Below are 17,600 nucleotides of genomic sequence, written 5' to 3'. Positions count from 1 at the left end.
GAAGAAAGTGTATGACAGCTATCTTACCGGTACTCACCTACGGGGAAGAAACTTGGAGGCTCACTAAGAGGGTTCAACTTAAATTGAGAACGACTCAGCGGGCAATGAAGCGGAAAATGATAGGTGTAACATTAAGGGACAAGAAGAGAGCGGAGTGGGTCAGGGTGCAAACTGGTGTTAAAGACATATTAGTAGAAATTAAGAAGAAGAAATGGACTTGGGCAGGGCATGTAATGCGAAGGCAAGATAACCGCTGGTCATTCAGGGTAACAGAGTGGATCCCTAGAGAAGGCAAGCGATGCAGGGGGCGGCAGAAAGTTAGATGGGCAGATGAGATCAAGAAGTTTGCGGGGATAAATTGGTCACAGTTGGCACAGGACCGAGCTAATTGGAGAATAATGGGAGAGGCCTTTGCCCTGCAGTGGGCGTAGACAGGCTGGTGATGATGATGATGATGATGACCAAGTGACTTGTCACAGTCCAACGCGCTATGACCGCGTTTCCTCTCGCCGTCTACTTCCTGGTGTTCCGCCTATACTCGACGGACACTACTTCCACCTTTCAACATAAATAAAAAGGCTAAAGAAAACATCGCACAGATAACGCGATCAGCCATTACACGGCATCCTCTTGTCAAGCGCGAACATTTCAAAAACACTGTTGCCGCTGTCTCTTCCCCAGAAAACGACTCCCTTTGTTCCGGGCGTGTTTTGAAAAGCGCCGGAGGAGCGTACGCCGTCATCGCCCGTGCAGGACCGCTCTCACCAGGCGAACCGCAAATAAAGCGGCGACTGCCTATGTCGCGCCGCGATGGCGGCACTGCCCTGATTTACGGGTCGAGCCGAGTGTGTTCTTAACCTATTCCTGACCCCCGTACGTCATTCGTTGGCGCGCATGCTTATCATCCGGCGAAGAACCCCGTGCGCGCTTCTGAACCCTTCCTCCCAACGTATAGGCTGTTCCTTCCATGAACTGAGCCACCACTTGGACCATTTTATACTCGCTCTTTTAATTGATGCCCTGCCCATGGCGAAAAAAAAAAAAGAAGACATTTTTGTTTAATGTTTGTGCCGCTAAGCCGCTCGTGTTTCGCCAGAAATTGTACACAAACCCTGCCGCCTCGCCGTTGCTCAGAGGTTGAAGAAAGGGGGGATTTTAGTGCGGTCTGCGATGAACCCTGGCGCCGTGAAGGCGGGGGAAGCGGCACCTCCGAGATAACAAGGCCTGTCCACTTTATTCTACCCAATTTATTTTTGGTTCATTCCAGCAATTGATACAACATTCGCATCTTCGTGACGTCGCTTGAAACCGGCCACTCAAGAAGGCCCGGTATGGCGGCCGCTGCTTTGACACTACTGAGACGATGTCATCGCCTGGACGTATAGGTAGAACAACGACGGCACGGCATGTGGAACGAACGTACACGCGTGCGACGTCAGGCGCTCTGTTTCCGAAGCAGCGATCGCATCGTGGAGGAGGGGGATGAGCGCATCGTAAACAGCCGCAACTCATGCCATGTCTTCATCGGCAAGGCACGGCCTCCAGGCGTCTTTTGTTTCTGCCTGCTTCCACGGCAGCGCACCAGCGTTCCCGGGCTAAGCCAGGAACTTCCCAGGCCAGCCATGCACGGTGTCGTCATGGGCTTCTTCTTCCAAACATCGCCCCTGACTTCCGGCTGCCGCCGTGCACGTAGTCTAATCAAGCGCAGACGTCGCCGCCGCCGCCGAGCTTATTTGCTGCCCGGCGCTATGGATGACTGCAGGGAGCCGTGTTTCAGGCCGTGGCCTCTGGCGTCTGACCCGCCACGATGGGATGTCTGAAGGCATTAAAATGATAGTCTTGATGTACGCCAAGAGGCCCTGGCATTAGCTTTCCTTAGTTTGCGATGCACTATAGGAAGTTCGGGCCTGCCGTTCAGCAGTGGTGGTTACTTACCCGATCAGATTCTTCAGCCTTTTTTCTCAAGGTTGCGGGGTACTACTTGCGCACCTTTTAATGATTCAAGCCTAACCGTGGTACCTGTCAAGGAGTTTGAATTGCGCGCCTCCATCGCGGATGATCAGTCTCCCGCTGGGACGAAACGCTGCCAATTTCGCTGTTCATTATGTTCCCCTGGCGGCCACCGTATCTGATGCGGAGAATGACCACGAGTCAGCCCATATGACAACGCTGCCGCAAGCTCTTCGTGGTACTCTTCGTACTCTTCATGGTACTCTTCTCCGTGGTACCCCTCATGGTACTCTTCGTGGTGTACCGTGAAGCACCCCACTTCTTCCTCACCGCCACTCCGTGCAATGCATAAATGAATAAAGTGCCGAGTCATCATCGGCTGGGGGGTGTGGTGCGTCAAGTAAGTGACAGCGCGGAAGTTGACGCCTGCAACTTAAAGGGACAAGTATAAAGCCTGCATTCTTTTGGTGCTTACCTATCAGACGGAGACTCAGGACTTGACGATTGAATCTCAAGAAGAAAAAAAAAAGGGGGGGGGGGGGGGAAGCTTCCGTCAGCTCAAAAATTCGCGGAAACTTGATAGGTGTTACACTTAGAGATATGAGCATCGAAAAACCAGTGTGAGCGACACCCTAGCTGAAATTAACATACGGGCAGCCGTACCGGTCACGTGACGTTGACCCATTTGTTGTCTCTCCTAGAGCACTGCACGGGCCTGATTTTAAGGCCCGAGCCCGGCCCGAGCCCGCTTTATGAAGCCCGAGCCCGACCCGGGCCCGTAACACCAAGCCCGGGCCCGGCCCGGGCCCGGGCATTCATAAGTGAGCCTAGCCCGGGCCCGGCCCGGGCCCATCATCTCAAGCCCAGGCCCGGCCCGGGCCCGTCGTCTCAAGCCCAGGCCCGGCCCGGGTCCGTCGTCTCAAGCCCACGCCCAGCCCGGGCACGGTCTTTTTTTTAGCCTACAGAGGGCCCGCATGTATGTGACCACCCCTGGTTTTAGACGTTGAAGAAAATTAGTTTATTATATTTGGTCGAGTATCTTCGTAGCGGGAAATCAGACGGAGCATCTAGTCTGTACAAGCACGCCCTGAATTGTAACGCAAAAAAAAAGGGTTGAAAAGTACACGTAGTTTAGCTCACACCGTCTGCAGTTCACGCCACATGGTCGTAATAATAGCTCGTATTCTTACACGAGAAACACCATCACCTTTGATGGCCAGACTATTGGCAACTTCATGTGGTTAATGAAATTTCTTGCTTTCCATTTGAATCCACGCGTATGTGCGTGCGTTGAAATATTTTCCCTGGAGTGGTTGTTAAGCGGTGGTGCTTCTCTAGCACGCGAGTTTGATTTCCAGCCACGGCAGCCGCATTAAGATTGGTTCGGCATCTAAAACACACGTACATAGACATAGGTGCACAGCTTTAGGGTGGCTTAATTAATTCCTTCCCCTCTAGGGCATTCCTTGTAACCGTATCTTTGATATGTTATACACCAAAATATAAAATCTTGATGCAGCACATGAAATGTCATTAAAGTTACAGTATAGTGACGATCAGCCCTAGCAAAACACGTTTTCAAAACAATGTGTACAACTAACACCAAGAAGCGCGTAAAAGTATACTCAGAATATTCAATTTTATGCTCTTTTCTACACTTCACGTCGGAACTATTAACGGCCGAGCCTATGAATTCAAGCCCGAGCCCGGCCCGGGCCCGCGGTACTGAGCCCGAGCCCAGCCCGGGCCCGAGGCACTGAGCCCGGGCCCGGCCCGGGCCCGCCGATAATCGACTTCGGGCGGCCCGGCCCGGCCCGCGGGCCGGGTCGGGCCCGGGCTTTCGGGCCGGCCCGGGCCCGTGCAGTGCTCTAGTCTCTCCCCCGCTTTCACGTGACCCCGCTTTCAGGATTAAAGGACCCCACGAAAATTTGTAGAATGCAGAGGAGCGCAGGTGGGAGGGAAGTGGAAAATTTTGAGGCGAGTCAGGGACTCTGCCGACGCAAAATGTCTGTAGTCATTAAGTGAAGTTGTCGTTATCAAAAGGACGGCGATGTGTCGGTATATAACCCTTTAGACTATCCAATGTTTTTTTTTTTTTTTTTCTCGGCGCTATCGAGGCGCTCACTACCTAAGTCGTTGTGCCGCTGAGTCCGATGTCGCGGGTTTGAGTCGTGGCCTTGGAGGGGGGTTCTAGTGGAGGCGAAGAACAAAAAGATCTCAGCGAATTAGATCACCCTGTCGTGGCAATTCAAGCAAGGCGAGGGCCACCCGTGGCAGCCTATTCAATCCTTCTCGGCTTTGTGAGTATCTAAAACGGGACGAGGCTTCGGACCACGGGTGCATACTCGTTGCGGTCAACACCCCTAGTGCTTGCGCAGTAATTTACCCGCCGCGGTGGCTCAGTGGCTAAGGCGTTGTGCTGCTGAGCACGGGGTCGCGGGTTCTATTCCAGGCCGCGGCGGCGACCGCGGCGAGTCGAAAAGCTAGAACGCCCGTGTGTACGAGATTTCGGCGCTCGTTAAAGATCCCCAGGAGGTCAAAATTAATCCGGAGCCCTCCACTACGGCGCGCCTCATCGCCTGCGTTGCGTCGGCGCGTTAAACCCTACAATCAATCAATCAATACAAGTTTACTTAATACTACATTCAAAATTAATTCCTTCATTGATTGATTGACAGTTGTTGGACTTGCTGACGGACTAGAACGATTGAGTCGATTAGATGTTTTCTGAGGCGTTGTCCTGTAGTACACGTCCTGTGCGGGCGTGTACTACACTCCATGGGCACGTACAACCCCGTGCTGGGCTTCAACGTATGGACAGAGAATTCCAGGGTGCACGGGCAGAACCATTAGTGCTTGTGCCCTAATAACACAGTCGTAATCACGGCTATTGCCGTAAAATGCCCGCGTACGAGAGATTTCGGCTCACGATAGAGGACCCATCGTTGTCCAAGTTAGTCAGGAAACTCATATCCAAGCTGCAATTTTGGCGCGTAAAACTTTCAATTTGAACTCGTTTTGGCAACCCTTTCTGCTCGAATTTACTAAAGTCGACCGCACGACGCTTTCCCGCCCGTCTTCACGCATCCCACCCCTTGCTGAGAAAAACGTTAGCCTGATTTTTATGACTAACCTGGAGATTACCTCGAAAATAACGGTACAATGGTCTGGAAACCTGATATAATGAAAAGCAAGAACGTATATTTTCTGGTTATATTTGTTCGGAGCGCGCGTCTCTTTCTTCGCTACGTCTAATAGCCTCCTGGTCGCATCGAGAAGGGCCGCATCTTTCTCAGGCGGACGGCGAAGAGGCAGGTGGGCCGGGATCGACTTTGATTCGGGCCTTCATCGGATTTTACGAGGGTCGGGAAGCGAGGAAGACGCGCTCTAAAGACTGTGAGCCCCGGAAATATATCACTCCGCGCACTTCCTCCGAGCCCATCCGATGCGCCATCCAACCCTCCATCGCATATACCACGCCGCATCCAATCAGTCCTGGATTAGCGGATGACGAATGCCCGCGGGAGCAGCTGAAGGGGCCGCGCGAGAGTTATGGCGGCGGGGAAGTTCTTCGCGCTAGGACCTGGGTTCGCATCCCCTCCCCCAGCTCTCTTTCGAGAGGACAGAGATCTATTGACGACAGAGTAGATTGATCGCTAAACGCTCCTCACCGCGGCTCCTACAAAGCTGCATTGTCCGCGATTGTGTGTACAAGGGGAGTTCTACAAACACGCAGCTGATGCCCGCCTCAGGTCATATATGTTAGCGTAAGGCAATTACGTAATGTTCTCAGCGATGTACAGTGGTCTGGCGAGGGTTAAGAGTAACCTCGCGTCCAAACGCTTGGGTTACTTTGGTATTTAAATATAAAGGCGGGTTGCACGCTTTTATGCTCGAACTTTTTTTTATTTTACAAGCATCACGACGTCAATTGTTAGGTAATGGCCCCCCGCGAGTTACCACTAAATTTGGGCCTACGTTCAGAGTGCTAACGGTGCGCACGCCTTGCTAGCTTAGCCGTTGGAAAGGGTAACAAGCAACAGTGTACAGTCGATCCTTGTTATGATGAAGTAGTATCGGGACAGTAATTTAGTTCGTTACATCCCATATTTGTTGTAACATAAGAGCTAAAAATTGGTTCAAATTAATCGGTAAACTGACTGCCGCAAAAATCGTTGATACAGAGACACATTTTTTAAATCTTCGAACCTTCTATAAACATGGGAACCCTTATCTTTCACCTTGTGGCATTTCAAGCTAAATGAACAAAAACATGAAACGGGAAATTACAACCGCCAAAGTTCATTTGACAAAACATGCCTGCTTCCCTATTTTTTCGAGGAAGGATGTGGTCTTTGTCTGGTGGCTATTCACAGCACTGAGCAGGATGAAGTTTTCTACAGTGTCCACGAACAAAGGGGCCTTTTCTACTTCTGCAGTTTTGGACGCCGGGAGTTTTTCCAAGTAGCTTCTCAGCCTACTGGTCAAATTTCTTCGTTATATCCGACAGCGCTCGGCTCTCACAGTTTCACTTTCGTTATAAAAAAAAAAACATAAGTGTCATTGAAATGAAGCATGACCAACCAAAGTTCGTGTTTAGTTCGCTATAGCCGATAATTCGCTATATCAGTCTTCGTTATAACGACGTTCAACTGCATATACATATACAAAGTTTGTATGGTGTCCGGTGCACTGTACTATCATGAGCAAAATTTTATTTTTCCCGAGGGTGTTTCGCGTGACACAGCGTAGTAATAGGAAGCTGATTGGTATGTACGATGGTGTGTTACGTCAGTTGTACCCTTGCTCCCTTGTGTGCGTTAATAAGTAAAAAATACGGCGTCGTAACCGAGAGGTGGCAGGCAGAATGGCCGACGTGGCAACGAGAATAAAAGGAAAGTAACTGAATTGAAAACAAAATTGGTTCAAATGGGTTTGTATAGAAATCGAGCCCAGGGCCTTCAAAATGAAAGGGAATGTGCCTCCTCAACGCCAAGACGGCTTGATGGTTCTGCCTGACCAAAGGCGGATCTATAAAATGCGTTGTGGCCTTATACCCTTGCTACACTAGCGTCTCGAATGCCTTCAAACTGAATGTCATTCGACTCAAACGAGGGGCTTCGAATGCCGTTCAGAATGCGCCGTGCTCCACTACAAATTCGATGGCAGTTGAAAGCTTTAACAATCGCTTGCCGTGTTGCAGTGGCGCTGCTGCAGTCGACTTCTGCTTTCAACGAATAATACAACAATCAAGTTTAGAGGCAGTCTTTAGCAGTGAAATGATATCAAATCATAAATATCGCGTTTGGCACTCATTTGGTAGTTTGTTTAATTTTGAGTTGCAATCAAGGTTTCTTTTTATACTCTTAGGTGCATGTTGGTGTTTAGAGTACAGAATTATCAAAGCTTGATACCATGATTTAAGTAAATAAAAAGTAAACCAAGTCCTAAAATTAAAAATATTTTTTCTTGTTTCAAGCGCGAAAGTAATATATTTTTTAATCCTGACTGAAGACGCCGGGCACGATAGTGAAAGAAATAGCATATGAGAGCTCCAAATGTCTCTCGGGATGCTCAATAGGCTCGACGATCGTTTCATTCGAATGCCGTTGAAAAACGTGGTGGAGCAGCATAACATTCGCATTTGAGTTGAATGACATTCGGTTCGAAGGCATTCGAGACGCCATTGAAAACGGGGGTTAGGGGCAAGTATCGAGGGCTGCAGGGGTAACTTGAGCTTGCTAATTACAAAAGTAGCAACTAAGCGATTAGTAAAGTATATATTACCGCTGAATGTCATCTTTGATTGACGAAGCGAACGCGGGTATGTGCCGGCTGACGTTAGGCCTAACGCCCCGTTTCGAGCCCTAACGTCGCCAGCCAAAACACCCATAAGCTTGACGTAGAACTAGCTTGACGTAGAACGTAGCTGCGCGATGTTACAGCGGCGAGCTGCCTGTCTCGTGTTCGACGCGGAGCAAGCCTTCAGTTGTGTCACTTTCTTGGACCCTGGGACAACAACAATGACTCATATTTAGGGACAAAGATTCTTCTGCGTTTTTTGCGAGATTCAGGACTAGACAAAACTTTGTAATTTTTCCATTGTGCGCATGACTACGTCTGTACGCGTTTGCGTCGTTGTGTACGCTTTGATTCCTTTTTCTTGTTAGGCGCTCTGCTACATTGCGTGCCATTTTTATTTAACTTTTGTTTTCTCTCTATTGCTGCTTTCCCGATTTCTCACATTAACTTCACTGCATTGTAATCATCCCCATCTGGCGTAGCAAGCACTGCCGCTAGCAGAGCTGACCTCTCCAGCCCACATTAAAGAGTTCTCTCTCTCTCTCTCTCTCTCTCTCTCTCTCTCTCTCTCTCTCTCTCTCTCTCTCTCTCTCTCTCTCTCTCTCTCTCTCTCTCTCTCTCTCTCTCTCTCTCTCTCTCTCTCTCTCTCTCTCTCTCTCTCTATCTCTCTCTCTCTCTCTCTCTCTCTCTAGTTTAGGCATTGGCACGTCGTAACGTTTAACGTTACGCGTACTTAACGTTATGCCTACATATAGGCCTATCAATGGTGATTGGACTAGGCTCCCAGTTATAGTAATGGATAGAGGAACAAAAATACGCCAAGGGCAAATGATGATGATTATGAGAGGAAACGCGATTTAAATGCGCGCCACGCCAATCTTCACACTAACCCCGCTGCCTCATCTAGAGGCGCAGCGGTCACCAAGGGTCGGGTAGCTATGGCGGCGTTCATAATACCGGCATATTCGTTCGGCAAACGGACGCTAACGCTTTCGCATTCACTGCATACAAAGTACTGTACAGGTGTTCTGGTAACCTTTAATTTTGAGCTGCGTGTTTTTCAAACCTCTCATCAGGAATTCCCCCAAGTCCACAGAATTTGCACTGGAATAAATTTGATGGGACAGGAATGAAACTTCTCCACATCGTCTGGCAGACCTTGTTGACTATTTTATTGCATGCATTGCAAAATGTGGCATTCGCTGGTTCGGGACTGGCAACGTTTAGCTCACACATTTGGGGGAGCAAAACTTCATAGCGCAACAATTTCGTTGCCTAAGCGCCTATGTTTATCTTCCCGCTTCGCCTAATCTCTCGCTCAGTTTTTTTATTCTTTTTATCCCTTTTTAGAAGGCAATTTTCCCACTGGCCAACAATTCCACCCTTTTTTGTCGAGATACTATTTATGTTCGATACTCATTGTTCATGCTGGTTTCTTAAAGCAATACTGAACAGCATGCATGCAAGTCTTTTTTTTTTTTTGTGGTCGCATAGGGCAGTTTAACCCATGTTATCCATTATTTGTCTGTAGGCTTAGTTTATCCGCAAACAGGCAGCAGAGAGAAACTCAATGCGATTTCGGTGAACGCCGCTTCTACTAACGTTACTCTTTTTTGCAATGCCTTTTCGCGCTATCTCAGCCTTCGAAGTTTTGATTTTTACCCATTTCTTGGTTAATATCGACTTCTTGTTGGTTTGCGCACGAGTTGTGCCGTTACAACATGGTAGAAATCCGCTAATTCTAGCCTTTCGGGCTTGCCATTGTATCGACAACGTCAGCGAATCGCTGGGGAGGGTGCTCCGAGGGAAGCGGCACTTTCGAGCGCACTTTTCTCGCTAAATAAGTTCGTTGATTGACCGCGAGAGCTCTCAACATGGCCTGCGTACTGTATGCCTTAATCTGGTACGGTAATTAGGAAATGTTTATAACACACCTAGGTGTACAAACCCCGTCGTTCGCTGCTAATGATGTCTACTTTTCGTGAACAGATTACTGTTTTCACAGGTGCTAATGTAAATATCCATGTTTCGATCGACAAACTTGGTGGTTTTGTATAATAGTCGCACCTACTTATTAAAGCCGACCTCTAGAGAGCATACCGTTGGTACCTAGCTCTTTATTTACTAATACCGCAATATGCACGGGCCAATGTATGTTGCAAAACCACCATTTAAAACTAACAAATACATAAGCCTAGGGGGCTCTGGCGTCGCATGTGAGTGCCATCAAACTAGAGGCAACTGCACAACTGCCGGCGTTCCGACGAAGAAGAAGAAGAAGAAGAAGAAAAAAGAACGGAAAGGCCGGGAGGTCAACCAGGTGTAGAGCCCGGTTTGCTACCCTGCACTTTTTTATTCCCTGAACCCCATTCCCCCGTTCCGACGATGGTACAGCCAGCGACTGCCGTCAAAATAGTGCCAGCTGCACAACTGTATAGTCGTTCTAGCGGCGGATGCCTGCAGTTTCATCCGCTTCTAATGCAGTTGGCGTATGCCATTCATTTTGCGGTATGTCTGTCTGTCCCTGTCTAGCCTGCTACGCAGAGCCATATCTGTGCGTGGAGCATCAGAGCGACATTGGCGATTAGGGTGGAAAACTGGTGATTAGGCTAGAAGGGAAGAAGTCGGGACTGTAGTGAGCCAACACAAGTCCGTCGCACAACCGGAATGGCACTGAGTAGCCCACACCCCAACGAATCAACGGTTATGATCGCAGCAAGATCACCTTGTATCCAGATATCACTGCGTGGTGAGTGCGCATGCGCAAAACATTTTCGTCTAGTGGCAGTATTTGGTTGCACCCACCCACAGTACGGCAGGTTCTGAAGGCCACGTACCGCCTCACGTCACCCATTGCGTTCCCCACCGCCGATACAATGCCAACCGCGTTTGCAGGTGATCACCCCCCTCCCCCAAATGATAGGTTAGGCATGTCTTGTACGAACATGAAGTATGTCTGTAGGCTACTCAGATTTGCTGGCTGCTGTCTCTGTAACGATGTATTGCAAACCAGCACTGAGGTCATTCTTCCGGTTTGCCGGGGCCCAACAGTGAAGTACGAGATGAAACCTGGCCTACACACTTGTCCATGTAGGAACGAGTATTCTCTTGAACACCCCGTTCATCTTTATTGCCAAGGTATTTCATTGTTATTGAATCCCGTTATAATGAACCTCGCAGCCATGCAGCATACGTTCGTTACAACGGAAATTCTTCATAACCGATCTCTCATTACCCTTATACGGCATATCCACGCTGCCTTCCATCCTGAGCGCTGGTTATAGCAGCAACACTTATAATCCGACCAGCCTGAAACACTTCTTCGTTCAGACTCATCGTGACCCCTGAACCGTTTAAGTTAGCGTAAAAATGTATGTCGTTTTCAGATTTTTTTGGTTGAATCATAAAAAAAAGAAAACTTCCGCTCACTAACACCAGTAGCGGGGCTGTGACCGTTTTTGGAGATAAAGAACGCTGGCGATGATGAGGGCCACACGTATTTATAGTGCCGTACGCGTAGTATCAGGCGAATTTCCGCTCGATACCGTCGGTCATTGCGCAGAAGACAACAGGCTGAACAGGATGCCAAGCTAGCTTATCTAAGACGGTGGCGCACGTTATGCCACGATTAGTTACGTCACATCGCCTATTTGAACGCCTAATACAACCCTCGTTGCATATCAAGTCACTGTTTAGAGGCCTGTGCAGCGCCAAGCTCAGCTTGCACCGATCGGTTGCGTCTAGCCGAACATTTCGTCTCTCAGCGAGGCCCGTTCGACCCTGGAGCGCGCCGCGCTGAACGGCGCAGCTGCTCCGACAGCGTCACCGAAACACGCGGTTGAGGATGAAACGAACCAGCTTGACTAAACAAAGCTGGCCCATTTCGTGGAGCCGCGGGCCACGGGGCAGCCCGTCGGGGAAGGGGGCCATCAGGACGCGAAGACAGCTCCAATAAAGTTGATGTCTTTGCCTCGGAAGGGATGCAGATGGTTGGCCGGCCCCGCCTGTCGCCGTGGGAAATGCGGTAGCTGTAGTTGGCGGGAAAACGTTCGGGAGACGTTGCTCTTCCAACATGACATGACCGTTATCGTGAGGTGCACACGCGTTGTGTTTAAAATGAGTGTTGATGCATCGGATCACGAAGTCCGTCGAGGTACGCACACCTCATCGCTGGAAGGAGTATTTTCTCCGGCATTCGGTTACACGTGTGACGATCACGCTGAAGCCACACACCCAGATAATTGTGAACTTAACCATAAAAAGGGTATATGTCGTCGAAAACAAAATCGAAATAGTCATTCGGACAGCTTGGGAGTGAGTGGACAGGTGTGGGATATCTTGCACAGAATAGAAATAGTCGACCGGCGCTATAGTGTGCGCGCGTAGAAGTGGAAAAACTGGTTCTGCGCATGCGCAGGAGCTCCCCCACGCAGCGGGACCGGGTCCCCGCAATGTCATAACTACACACTAGAGAGTTATAGCAGAGCGGAGAACCGGTTCCGGTACGTGCCTTTAGGTACACCTGCGCACAACCAGTTTTTCCACTTCACAGTAGCGCCGGTCGCCTACCGGGTACAGTACCGGGACCTGCTCTCCACTCTGCTATAGCTCCCTCATGTCTGCTACTATACAGATGGCTAACTTAAACTGCTTTCATTCTCCACTTGCGAGCTCCCCCCCGCTCCCCCCCCCCCCCCCATACGCAGTTATAGTGTGTGCTTATACATTTGTCGACTGCCGCGTTTTTCTGACATGCCATAACGACGAATCATAGAAAAGAAAAAAAAGTACAATCCCTGGCGAAAGTCGGCCCATATCAGGGCCTTTGAAATACGCGTCTAGACAAGCATTCCGCTTTTTCTGCCTTTGTTTGAAGACGGCAGCCTTGTTTACAGACGAAAGTGGAGATATCACGCGTTGATCAATGCGGTGTGTGCAGTTATCACTACGCATATATACGAATGTACAGTGTAAGCACAGTTCTAAATTATTTGGATAGGCATTGACTGAATTATAGGCCAAAACTCGCGCAACAAATTTTTTGTCGAGTTCTAGCGCAAAAATAACGGGCCGGTATGCCACAAAATTTCACAATTTCGCCAGCAGAGGTGGTTGCCGGGAAACGTTTTAAACTCTTCTTCTTACCTTCTGGCGTCATCGCGAGCGAATGTGCTCGCATTGTGAACGCGTAATTTCCTCCCTCTTTTCCATCTCCACATTCTAAACGACAACCACAGCATCAACAAAAAAAAAAAAAAAAGGAGCGCATATTCGCCGAGATGTTTATCACGTTCTGATAGCGCGACTACATCAATACGTAATGCATATAGTTTCAGCATCCTCGCCCGAGCGCGCGCGCGCGGAATTGAAAGGCATGCCCTCTTACCTGAACCAGACGGTGCCAAGTTCCGGAAGGCGCGGTTGGGAGCACAAATCAAATCACAGCCTTGCGAAGAGCAGCTTCACGAAGAGGGGTTTAGTTTTCCAACGACGCACCCGGCAACCTTTCACGTGTTTCCGGCTTTGCTGTCGATGCAATGCTCGGTGCACAAGTTTTTTCGCGAATGCACTTCCGCAGCTCGGCACAAACAACCACAGATATACTGAGAGCCTTTTTCACCGGCGTTAGAAACACATTAGAGCGCGGATAATTTATGCGATGCAGCGATAAAATTTCCTTCCCAGAAGGAGAAAGCAAAACTTACTGTGTAATGAATGCGGGGGAAGGCTGTTACTTTAATCCAGAAGTCACAACCAGAATCCTTGAGCCCAGCCGCCTGGTTCACGACGACTTTAGTTCGAGACGACTACACAATATAGAAGACGGTGATGCACTTTCTGCTCAATGGGCTGCTCGTGCAAGTATTGGCGACTTCTCTTTGCGCTAACGGGAAGCCGAAGATCACAGCACGGTGTCAAACTTAGTTCACTGCCCGGCACGGAACACTCGCAGGTCACAACACAAATGTGACAAACGGTCAACGGGAGTCGCTGCTATGGAGCATCCACTTCGATTGCAAAATCACGGAGCGTCCATCCGGAGCGACATCCTCCGTTGACACACCAGGAGACAGATGTGAACTCGTCGCACGATAAAAGAGCCTCCGTCGAACCCAGCGAAGGAGTAGGCACCGCTTCGCAGAGTTGCCTTTGCTTCTTCAAGCCAACAGAGACGGCGACGCGTCTTCGTTCACGAAACCGGCCGACCAGCGATTTGAGAGTTTGGCGCGGGGGCGTTGCCCGTCGGTGGGCGGGGTCATATCCAGGCGCGCGCCTGATAGCGGCCCATTCAAGGAACGGGATAACGCCGCCACACGCGGGCGGCCGCGTATGCGAAGCCTGACGAGAAGGTTCTTTCCCTGGGGCTGGCTGCGTACGTCTCGAAGCCGTAATACCAAATTATTGTGAGTCTGCGATGGATCCGTTTCCCGTGAACGGGACAGCAAACGCGGGGTGGTTTCTTTACTTGTACCGTTGAACCTCGTTACAACGAACACTGATATAGCGAATTATCGGCTATAGCGAACTAAATACAGACTTTGGTTGGTCATTCATTATTTCAATGGCACTTATTCTTTTATAACGAAACTGAAACCGTGAGAGCTGCGCGATATCGGATATAACGAAGAAATATTTGACCAAGAGGCTGAGAAGCTAATAAGAAAAAAAAAAAACAAACCCGCAGTCCTAAACTGCAGAAATATAAAGGCCCCTTTGTTCGTGGACACTGTGGAAAACTTCATCCTACTCAGTGCTGTGAGTAGCCACCCGACGAAGATCACATCCTTCATCAAATATATAAGGACGCAGTCCTGTTTTGTAAAGTGAACTCTGTTCTGTTGTGATTTCACGTACTCATGTTCCGGTTCATTGAGCTCGAAATGCAGCAAGGAGAAAGGTAAGGGTTACCTTGTGTATATTGGGTTCGAAGCCCCCCAAAAATGCATTCTTGTATCAAGTATTTTTGCGCGACCCGGATTGTCGATTTGTTATAGCCGATTGTCACCTGTAGTGTTGTAACGAATATCGGTTATAACAAACTAATTTGCTGTCCCGGTACTATTTCGTTATAACGAGGTTCGACTGTAGGATATATGCGCGCGCAAGTCTAAAGCAGAATGGTTTGTGAGGACAGAATCCCCGATATGCGAACATTTATTTATTTATTTATTTATTTATTTATTTATTTATTTATTTATTTATTTATTTATTTATTTATTTATTTATTCATTCATTCATTTATTTATTTATTTTCAAGGCACATGGGCATTACAGAGAGGAGGGGGGGTGTCAAACATTCTACAGGCAATGCAGCAGGAGTTTGGTTGCACATAAACATATTTACATATTTGAAATATACACATCGACTAGAAATATAAGCAATAATAGGAAAGAAAAAATGAGAAGGTTCATAAAACCTTCTCCACACTCTGGAACAACACAGCAGGATTTACACAAGACCGCGGAATTCACGCAAAAACAGTATGAGAGAGAAAGAAAATTCAGGTAATATGGCCACTAATAGCCACCTTAAAATTGACTGGATTAATTATGGAAGCAATGCAGGTTGGGAGGTTGTACCAGTCAGAGCTGGTTTTAGGAATGAATTAGTTGAAATAATAGTTTGTCCGGCTTCTGGGTACACCAACCTTGAACTGATGGTCGTTTCTTGTCGAATGATAAGCGGGAGGAAAAAGCATCGAATCTTTGAGCGTTAAATTGGCGGGATATATTTTATGAAAAAGACAAAGTCGTGATGTTTTCCTGCGAACAGACAGATCAACTAGGTTAAGGGTAGATTTCATGGAAGTGACGCTAGCCGTACGAAAATACTTAGATCATATGAAGCGTGCGGAACGATTCTCGATGGCTTCGATATCATGAAGTAGCGAGTTTATATGCGGGTCCCAGATCGACGACGCATACTCGAGCTTTGGCCGAACCAAAGTTTTCTATAAAACGAGTTTTATATCTGTTGAAGCAAGAGCAAAATTTCGCCGTAAAAAACCGAGCATGCGGTTAGCGTCACTTGTGATGTGTTCGATGTGCGTTTGCCAAGTAAGGTTATCCGAGATGTATACACGCCAAGATATTTGTAACATGACACTTTGGTTAGGGGGTCGTGGTTGAGTATGTAAGTGCACGCTGTAGTATTACGTTTTTGATGGGTTACTCGCATTACTTTGCATTTATTTGTGTTCAGTTTCATTAACCATGTATCGCACCACGTAGAAACCTTATTTAGGTCAGATTGTAGCGCACTTTGGTCGGCGGAATCAAGAATTTCTCTGTATATTACGCAGTCGTCCGCGAAAAGGCTAATAGTTGAGGATAGTATGTTCGGCAAGTCATTAATATAAATTAAGAATAATAGGGGTCCTAAGACAGAAACTTGCGGCACACCAGATGTAACAGAGCAGTGCGTGGAAATCAAGTCATTAGCAACTACGAACTGTGTGCGGTTAGTTATAAAAAAGTCCAACCTTTTGAGAATATTTACATCTAAATTGAGCGATTTTAATTGAGAAAGTAGTAGTTTATGACAAAACGGTATCGAAAGCTTTGCGAAGTCGATAAATACGCAGTCGATAACCAAAGAACGGTCAGCGGCGCGAAATAGGTCGTTAGTGAGGCTAAGCAACTGAGTTTCACAGGGGTGATTTTTTCTGAAACCATGTTGGTACTTGCTAAAAAAGGAATTGTTTTCGAGAAAGTGGACTAAATGGCTGTAGATAATGTGCTCAACAATTTTACATGGTACACTGATGAGCGATATGGGTCTGTAATTGATGGGATTGTGAGTGTTACCTGTTTTGGGCAAGGGAACCACCTTCCCGACCTTCCAATCCTGTGGTATTGCAGAAGTTTCCATAGACTGGGAAAAAATCTTAGACAGAATTACAGCCGATAATATTTCAGTATTTTTAAGAATTTTGGATTAATACCAACATCCCCGGGGGAAGAAGGTTTCAGATCCCTTATCAATTTGGCAACACCCACCCAGTCTATGACTAATGGATCCATGAGTAAATAATTGCAGGCAGGGAAAGGGGGCAAACAGGGTGGTACACAAGTTACAAACACCGACGAAAATACCGCGCTTAAGGCTTCACAGCACATTTCACTTGGGATCAAACAGTCGTTTTCAGACATCAGTTCAATTTTCTTTTCACTTTTTCCGTTGACGGTTAGCCAAAATCTGCGGGGATTAGTTCTAAGCATAGAGTGGAGGGTAACTTCAAAGAAAGAACGCTTTGCCACGGCAAGTGCGTGCGCATATTCACCGGCTGTCTCATTGTACGCAGTCCATCGGTCAGTTGACCTCGAGCGTTTGGCTTTCCGAAAAAAGACGCTGCTTTTCATTGCGTAGTCTATTTAGGGTCGGTGTGAACCACGGGGATTGAACGGTACTTTTGTTATTCTACGCAGGGGCACATAGTGGTCTATTAACTCAGACACCTTGGTTTTGAACAGATGCCAATTTTCGTCTACCGAACGCTCATCAAAATTATTAAACAGTTCATCGGTGAACATTTCCAGCTCCCTATTTATTGCAGCATAGTCCGCTCGTTTGTAATCTCTGAATGATTTCGAGGTTTTCTGTCGCCTGGGATTCATGTTGGGTATAGTGAAGTGGATTGCTAAATGGTCACTGAGACCAGGTATCACGAAAAGGGATGTAACAAGGTCTGGACGAGTTGTGAGAACCAAGTCTAGAATAGTTGAGCTTGTAGTAGTAACACGGGTCGGGTATTTAACAAGTTGTGTTAGATTGAAATCTGAGCACACACTGACAAAAGATGCGCTTTCAGACGAGTCGGTGCTCGCACTCGGCTGGGGTAAACATC

The 17,600-nt window shown here is 47.9% G+C and overlaps 1 protein-coding gene across 2 annotated transcripts in view; it reads right to left on the bottom strand.

Moving 5' to 3' along the window:
- The window catches only part of LOC144152971 (protein Wnt-5b-like), a 571,698-nt gene extending 557,692 nt beyond the window's left edge, over window positions 1–14,006 (bottom strand). For both annotated transcript variants that reach the window (XM_077684575.1, XM_077684576.1), the window contains exon 1: window positions 13,139–14,006. The gene's annotated coding sequence lies outside the window, so the exon portion shown is untranslated. The remainder of the gene's footprint in view (window positions 1–13,138) is intronic.
- Between the last annotated feature and the right edge of the window lie 3,594 nt (window positions 14,007–17,600).

This window comes from Haemaphysalis longicornis, unplaced genomic scaffold (assembly GCF_048455015.1).
Source record: "Haemaphysalis longicornis isolate Haplotype H1 unplaced genomic scaffold, Haemaphysalis longicornis Haplotype H1 scaffold_9, whole genome shotgun sequence".
Lineage (NCBI taxonomy): Eukaryota > Metazoa > Arthropoda > Arachnida > Ixodida > Ixodidae > Haemaphysalis > Haemaphysalis longicornis.
This window is presented reverse-complemented; position numbering and strand designations above follow the sequence as displayed.